Consider the following 8336-nt stretch of genomic DNA (forward strand, 5'->3'; position numbering starts at 1 on the left):
GCACAAATGTGAACAGGTTGGTCGGACAGTGTTCACACCACCCACTGACTGAAACACAAAAAGAAAGCACAGAATGACAAACGTGCAAAAATACTCTGTAGTAAAAAATATAACAGTCAGCTAGTGCTGGTAAAAAGATAACAAATACAGGGTATTTAGTCGATACGTTTTTTGCAAAAAATGTATACCAAGCTACTTCACCTCGTCACGGTAACCCTTAAGGCCTGTTTCACACATCAGTTTTTTCTGCCAGTTGTAATCTGCCAAAATGGCGGAAATTAGATCCGCCTGCGTATGGACATCAACGTGTACTACCGGACCGTTTTTTTTACGGATCCGGCGAAGGAAGAAATTTAAAGGAACCGTTGTCTGAGAGAGAATTTTTTTTCTCAGCCGCCAGATCGGGATTTAGGGTTAAATTTACTTCAAAGGCGATTCTGCTGGGCATGCGCAGTGTAAAGTGCGGATCCGGCCAGACAGAAAAACGTTGCATTGTCCGTCCAGTGTTGTCAGCGGAAGCCAAAATCTTTGCGGATCCGCAAAAAAACGGATCCAACGGATGGCCATCCGTCAAGATCCGCCAGTAATGCAAGTCTATGGGGAAGAAAACGGATCCGCCAAGAAAAATGGCGGATCCGTATTTTTAGCAAAACGGCAGATCTTGACTGATGGAGACAAACGGAAGTGTGAAACAGCCCTAACGGAGCAGTCCCTATCTAATGTATTTAAAACCTGAACATAGAATCATAGAATCGTAGAGTTGGAAGGGACTTCCTTCCTGGGCCATCTGGTCCAACCCCCTGCTCAAAGCAGGATTCGCTAAATCATCCCAGTCAGATGTCTGTCCAGCCTCTGTTTGAAGACTTCCATTGAAGGAGAACTCACCACTTCTCGTGGCAGCCTGTTCCACTCATTGATCACTCTAACTGTCAAAAAGTTTTTTCTAATATCTAATCTGTGTCTCCTCCCATTCAGTTTCATCCCATTGCTTCTAGTCTTTCCTTGTGCAAATGAGAATAAAGTTGATCCTTCTACAATGTGACAGCCCTTTAGATATTTGTAGACAGCAATTAAGTCTCCTCTCAGTCTTCTCTTTTGCAAACTAAACATTCCCAAATCCTGCAACCTTTCCTCATAAGACAGGGTTTGCAGACCGGTCACCATTCTGGTCGCTCTTTTCTGAACTTGCTCCAGTTTGTTGGTCTTTTTTAAAATGTGGTGCCCAAAACTGGACACAATATTCCAGATGAGGTCTGACCAAAGAGGAGTAGAGGGAAATAATGACTTCACGTGATCTAGACTGTATGCTTCTGTTAATACATCCTAGAACTGCATTTGCCTTTTTTGCTGCTGCATCACACTGTTGACTCATATTCAGTCTGTGATCTATTAGTATACCCAAGTCTTTTTCACATGTGCTGTCACTTAGCCCTATTCCTCCCATTCTATATATGCTTTTTTCATTTTTATTGCCCAGATGTAGTACTTTGCATTTCTCCCTGTTAAAAACCATTCTGTTAGTTACTGCCCACTTCTCCAGTTTATTTAAATCTTTTTGAATCCTCTCCTCTAGTATTAGCTATCCCTCCTAGCTTTGTGTCATCAGCAAATTTAATCAGTTTACCCTCAATTCCTTCATCTAAATCATTGATAAAGATGTTGAACAATACAGGGCCCAGGACAGAGCCCTGTGGTACCCCACTTGAGACATTCTTCCAACTGGATGTGCAGCCATTTACGACCACTCTTTGGGTCCGATCACTAAGCCAGCTATGAATCCACCTAACAGTTGCCTTGTCCATTCCATACTTAGTCATTTTTTCAATAAGGATTGTATGAGAGACTTTGTCAAATGCTTTGCTGAAGTCAAGATATACTATATCTACAGCATTTCCTTGATCCACCCAATCAGTGATACCGTCATAGAAGGAAATTAAGTTAGTCTGACATGACTTATTAGTTACAAACCCATGCTGACTCTGTTTGATCACTTCATTCTTATCCAGGTATTGACTTACATGTTGTTTAATAATTTGTTCAAAGATCTTTCCTGGTATAGAAGTCAGACTCACCGGCCTATAGTTGCCTGGGTCCACCTTCTTCCCCTTTTTGAAGATAGGAACAACATTTGCTCTTCTCCAGTCTTCTGGCACTTCTCCTGTTCTCCAAGAATTTTCAAAGATTATGGAGAGTGGTTCAGAAATTTCTTCTGCTATCTCCTTCAGTACTCTGGGGTGTAATTCATCTGGACCTGGAGACTTGAATTCATTTAGGTTAGCTAAGTGTTTCCTCACTATCTTTCTGTTTATAGATATCCTGGATTCTTCTATTCCCTTAATAGGACAGTGAATAACAGTTGGTGTTACATTTCCTTTCTGAGAGAAAACAGATGCAAAATAGGAATTTAAAAGTTCAGCCTTCTCAACATCCTGTCTTACCATTTCATCATTTTCATCCTGTAAAAATCCTATAGCATCTTTGACTTTTCTTTTACTTTTGACATATCCCCAAAATCCTTTATTATTACATGTGAACAGTACCTAAATGAGCAGGATTCAGACAGGCGCTTCCTGATGTGGGCACGTGGTGTAAGATAGCATTTTATGTGCATGCCACGCAAGAGGATCTCCCAAACCATGCATAAGCAAGGAAATAATGGATTAAAAACACATGAGATATGCACAAATGTGAACAGGTCGGTCGGACAGTGTTCACACCACCCACTGACTGAAACACAAAAAGAAAGCACAGAATGACAAACATGCAAAAATACTCTGGTAAAAAATTATTAAACCAATTGTAAATACTTTTGCAACTACAAAATATGTGGTTAACGTTACACAAAAGATTAACTGTTGCCTCAGAAAATAAAGGTTTATTAATGAGAAAATTATGTATATGCTCCTTTAGAATCACATAGTGTAGAAAAACTGTAGTGGGAAGGTTAAATTTGTTTGTTCCTAAAAGGAAATTTTTCCTGTCATAGATATCTTTTAGTTATTCAGTGTTCTGACCAAAATGGAGGGATTGTGTAGTTGTATAGAGATGAATAGTGGAAGATTTTTTAGGAAGTTGAATTTATTCACACCTTTTTTTAGGGTTTGGCTAGCTTCTTCCATGCATGAATGGAAGCGTGAAAAATGGAATGAGGTCATGTGGAGATCTATTATTGTTTAAAGTGATTTCCAAGTCAAGCCAGGCCGGTGAGTAAACTTGGGTCAACCAGTATGAACTGTTTCATAAGGTTGGCTAGATAGTAGGCTGAAATATTTAGAAGACCAAATTCGCTGTGTAACTTATTTTTATATAGGATGTTATTAGCGATTCCAGCTTTCTTATAGTTCCATATGAAAGAGTTGATTAGAGACTGAAGGCTTGTTAGGTAAGAAGTAGATATTTTAAAAGGGAGGGTTCTGAAAATGTATAGTATTTTGGGGAGTATAAAAGTCTTGACTATTAAAGATTTGCCTAAGCATGAAAGGTCTCTATGTCCATAAGTAGAAAAATCCTTGGTGATAGTGTTGATTAAAGTATCCAAATTAGATGGGATTAAAGAGTTAATATGTTTAATAATGGTTATACCAAGATAAGTGATGTCCTTGTCTGCCCAGCCTAGAGATGACATTTCTTTTTTTTTTTTTATTAGAGCGTCGTTTAAGTTAGTGTAAAATTTTTGATTTGTCTTTGTTAATTTTGAAGTGTGATATATACCAGAAGAGTTTTAAGTATCTTCAAGAGTTAATTTATAGCGTTAAGAGGGTCTGAGAGAGTCATCAGTAGATTGTCCACAAAAAGGCTTATTTTAAACTGGGGAGATGGTGTATGAATTCCTAAATTGTTTTTGATTTTCCTTAATTTTTTGGGTCAAGGGTTCCATGGCTATAATGAACAAAATGGGGGAGAGAAGACAGCCCTGTCTGGTGCCGTTGGTGATTGGAAAGGAGTTGGATAGGTGGTTATTTAAAATAAATTTTGACGCTGGGGTTGGCGTAAATGGCCATGACATATGACAGAAACTGCTCAGTGAAGCCAAATTTTAGAAGCGAAAGCTTTAGGAAATCCCAGTTACGTCTGAACGCTTTTTCTGCGTCAAGGGTAAGTTGAAGGAAGTTTAGAGGCATTGATTAATTTGATTCTTCTGGTGCTATCTGTAGGTTGCCTTCCTTTAACGAAGTCTATTTGGTCGTTATTAATTGTGGAAGAACACAGTTCAATCTGTTAGCTAGGATTTTAGAGTATATTTTAATGTCTGAGTTGATTAAGGAGATTGGTATGTAATTTTTTTTACTTTTTCTAGTTTGGCTTGGGAATTAAGATGATGGTGGCTTTTAGCATTTCTCCTGGGAAGGAACCTTGAGAGGATGCCAGGATGAAAATTTGAGATAAATATGGGGACAAAAGCTCTTTCAAATTCTTGTAGTATTTGTTATTAAAACAGTCTGGGCCTGGTGATTTTAAAAGGTTTTAATTGTTGGATGACATCAACTATTTCTTTAGTTGTAAAAGGAGTATTAAGTAGGTCTAGGTCTTTCGGATTTAGTTTAGGAAGGTTTACGGATGAAAATAATGATTCAATAACATTTTTATCTGACTGAGGGGAGGGCAGCACGGTGGCTCAGTGGTTAGCGCTGCAGCCTTGCAGCACTGGAGTCCTGGGTTCGAATCCCACCAAGGACAACATCTGCAAGGAGTTTGTATGTTCTCCCCGTGTTTGCGTGGGTTTCCTCCGGGCACTCCGGTTTCCTCCCACACTCCAAAGACATACTAATAGGGAATTTAGATTGTGAGCCCCATCAGGGACAGTGTTGAAAATATGTGCAAACTGTAAAGCGCTGCGGAATATGTTAGCGCTATATAAAAATAAAGATTATTATTATAAGGGGATTGTAGATTGCTAAATTTTATAGTATCAAACCCCTACTATATCCTTGGGATGTAAAGGGAAATCCGTCAGGGGAAATAAGAGCCCCCTGGAAGTTCTGTAGTTTCAGCCTGTGCGTGTGGACTCCAGTAAAATGGCCGCCGACACATGCGCAGATGGTGATCTCAGCATGGAGATCTCGGGAGATGAGATCTCAGCACTGAAATCTCATCTCCCGAGATTTTCATCTGAGCTTGCACCACCTCCCGGCGGCCATGTTACTGGAGTCCACGGCACAGGAGGAAACCACAGAACTGCTGGGGGGGGGGGGGGGGGCTCTGGCCTTTCATGTAATGTCGGCAGAGCCCTCCGCAGTGGCGGACATCACGGGCAGCGGCGGACGTGGACATCCCAGGCAGCATTCAGCAGCGGGCTACTTACGGGTAAGAGGTTATCACCCCACCATTATATCCGCATTGTAAGACGCACCCCCATTTCCCCCCCAAATTTGGGGGAAAAAAGTGCGTCTTACAAAGCGGAAAATACGGTATGTTAGTTTCCCAACATAATTAACTCGCCTTTCCTGATTAAATTAACTTTTTTTTTTTCTTTTTTTTAGTAATTTCTTTAAAAACTGTTGTTCATTGGGAGCGTACACGTTAATGTACATAGTTGGTTATTCAGCTGACAAATCAAAATATGGTATCTACCTTGAGGGTCACTGTGTTCTTCAATAAATATTGATGATCATTGCTAATATGATATAAAAGACTAGCAAATAGACTTACTAAGATAAATTATATATGTGTGGGGAACGTTGGCTACATTAGTTATGACCAGGGAGCGCAATAAAATATAAACAGAATCCAGTAGGATTATTGAGCTTTAAAGGGATCGATTTCAACGTTTGTCATTGGGAGGACTGGCTTTTAGGTAGGCATCTTTTAGGATGAAATTGAATCCATCTTCAGGTGAGTAGAGGGAGAAAGTTTTCCCTTTAAAATAAATACCAGTAGTTTCAGAGGGAAACCTCATCTGTAGGGGATTCCCATGTTTCTGAGAGAGGTAGTGATTTCTTTAAATGTCTTTTGGGCTTCGATTGTGTCTTTGGACAGGTCTGAGAAGATTTTTAGATGGCTATATGGTTCAGGAAATTGTTTTTCTCCTACCCCTCATTGGGGGACACAGACGGTGTTGCGCTGCTTGACACTAAGTAAACCAGAAAAAAAGTTAACTCCTCCCCTGCAGTATACACCCTCTCGCTGGATGAGATTTCTCCAGTTCTTGCTTAGTGTCTATAGGAGGCACTTGGGTCTGGTTTCACACCCCACCGTTTTTATTTTATTTTTGATTTTTCTGTAAATTTTTATTTTTTAATAGGAGTGAAGGGGGCGACTGTTCCTTTCTACAGCCCGCTCTCCCCCCGAACCAACAGGCAAGCACGCGGAAGTATACCTCCCCGTACACTTTCCTGCGACGATTAGGGCTGATTCCTCTGGCGATGATCCTTACGGTCCCGGTAATCCACGGATATGAGGGCAAGCGCATGGAGTGCAATGAAGACTGGAATGCCCTGAATCAGCCCCATAGCTCTCCATCCCCCTGCCATAGGGAGGATCGATTGAGCATACCCCTTTAAGAACTCCTCTAGCTCTGCTTCATCAGCCAGGAGGATGAGAAGATGGATGGCCCCGGACAGCGCGGCCTGCCGAGCACTGGAGTGGAGGAATGGGGTCGGGTCCTGACCCCCGGAAGCGCTGACTTAGCGTCAGCGGCGGTCCCCCGCTCTTGGCGCTCAGGTAGGCCAAAAATTTAGTCCCTGGCTTTTCCGGCCTACTAGGCCGCAATTTGAATGGCGCCTACCGCGGGTAGACCAAAAATTCAGTCCCCGGAATTGGCCGCAATTTGAATAGCGCTGCCCGCGCTAACGTCGCTGCCCCCTCCTCTTGGCGCCTCTACTTACGAGATGCGCAATTCTAATCTCGGGGGCCATGTCTTTTACCTCGGCCTGCTCTGGACATGAGCCTTGAGGCGTGCAGGATACCGTGTGACACCACAGGGCCACAGCTTTCCTCCAGGGGGACACAGCACAGGACCGTGGGTAAGCTGTATCTGCCCTCAGATTAAAGCTTAACCCCTTCCCAGCACATTCCCTGTAGCTGCAGAGACTCTGCAGTTAACCCTTTCAGGAGCGCTATGTGTCAATCTAAGGAGGCTAAACGGGCTGCTAAGAAGCACACTGCATTTTTTACCGTGTACCACTTGCAAGTCTGCCTTACCCAGTGCACAGACTAATCCGTTATGCACGGCCTGCGCCCTGACCTGCGCTGAAACACCCCTCACTGCCGCTGCTCACGGGGCTCCTACATTTAGTACCTCTGAGTGGGCTGTGTCCCTGTCACGGTCGGTGGAGTCTCTGACCCAGGCTATATTCTCCCTCCGGGAGGACTCTTTAAGTCAGAAAGCGTCCTTACCTCCCGAGGAGGGCTCTGGCGTCAGCCAGAAACTGTCCACCAGCAGGGGCCGTGCTCGTTCAAGGGATGGTCAGGTCTCTAGAAAGCGGACCCATGACTCGTCCCCTAGTCACGTTCGCGCTTCAGCATCTGCGACTCCTGTCTCGCTCTCCCTCTCCTGAGGTTAACAGCGAGCACGAATCTGAATTTGAATCTGAGATGTCAGCCCCTCAGAATCCCCTAACTGATCAAGAGTTGCTTGATTCTCTTATAGAACCAGTCAACAGGATTCTGAAGTTGGATGAGGAAAATATTCCCGCTCCAGCACAACCTATCTCACATAAGAAAACCAAGAGTGTGCGCAGGTTATTTACCAGCCATCCGGACTTTAAGGAAATTGTCCAGAAATATAGGGATTGTCCACATAAGCGGTTCACAGGGCAAAAGTCTACTCAGGCTAAATACCCTTTTGATCCAGACCTAATGAAGGATTGGCTACAGTCCCTCTGGTGGACCCTCCTGTATTGCGTCTTGCTTCTAAAATGCTCCTATCCGTTTCTGAGGGTTCCTCAATCAGAAACCCCTCCGATAGTCAAATTGACTACCTTGCCTGTTCAGTTTTTGAAGCTTCAGGAGCAGTACTTTTTCCATCTTTCGTGGCAATTTGGGTCACTAAGGCAAAGGCCGCTTGGGCAGAAGTCTTGATTACTTCCAGGGCACCAATCTTCCTCCAGAGGCAACCACTGTCACCAGGCAGATAATTCACACAGCGGACCTTGTAGTGGATGCTTTTTTTTTATGCCGCCAATTGCGCTGCTCAAACTACCGCTAATGCGATCTCCATTAGAAGAGCCCTATGGCACCGTGACTGGTGGGCGGATGCCACATCTAAAAGATCGTTGTCTTCTCTCCCCTTTCAAATGGGTCGTCTTTTTGGACAGAAACTGGACCAGCTCATTTCTGATACTACCGGGGGAAAAAGTAAATTCCTTCATCAACAAAAGGCTGTTCGGCCATTTTGC

Source organism: Dendrobates tinctorius, unplaced genomic scaffold, assembly GCF_039654945.1.
Source record: "Dendrobates tinctorius isolate UK_male_01 unplaced genomic scaffold, ASM3965494v1 ptg000015l, whole genome shotgun sequence".
In the NCBI taxonomy this organism is placed as follows: Eukaryota; Metazoa; Chordata; class Amphibia; order Anura; family Dendrobatidae; genus Dendrobates; species Dendrobates tinctorius.